The sequence below is a fragment of the Phaethon lepturus genome, unplaced genomic scaffold, assembly GCF_000687285.1.
Source record: "Phaethon lepturus isolate BGI_N335 unplaced genomic scaffold, ASM68728v1 scaffold580, whole genome shotgun sequence".
Taxonomy (NCBI): Eukaryota; Metazoa; Chordata; class Aves; order Phaethontiformes; family Phaethontidae; genus Phaethon; species Phaethon lepturus.
The window spans coordinates 65,905-66,320 of record NW_010510913.1 but is presented as its reverse complement, the minus strand read 5'-3'; positions in this window follow the sequence as shown (position 1 = coordinate 66,320).

The following is a 416-nucleotide window of genomic DNA, read 5'->3' as shown; positions in this document are numbered from 1 at the left end:
CACAACCATTAGTCGTGTTCCTGGGCTAGTTGTCCGCTTTCGTAAGTGAGATTGGGACCGTTCGTTCTCTGTGGTCAGTTAAATGTCCCATGTGTGTGTTCCCCACCCCCTGCCAAAATCAAGAGAGAGAAAAAGGTTAGGGGAAGTGGGGAGCACCTTGCTGGGGGGAGCGTCGCGAAGGGAGGGAAGTGTGCGAGGAAGCGGGGCAGCAGTCTTCTGCTGACAGCAGATTACTACTTTGTCTCGGTCTAGCTGCACTCTCAAACGTCATGAAACAGCCTAAAAAAATTACTGCTTTGTAGCAATATAGGCCTTTTCTAAGCAGTCTGTTCCCGCGTTGTCATGGAGACATGCAAAATAAAAGGAGCTGGAAATTCCCAAGGAAAGAGGGCATGAGATTTGAGAGGTGCTTTGGA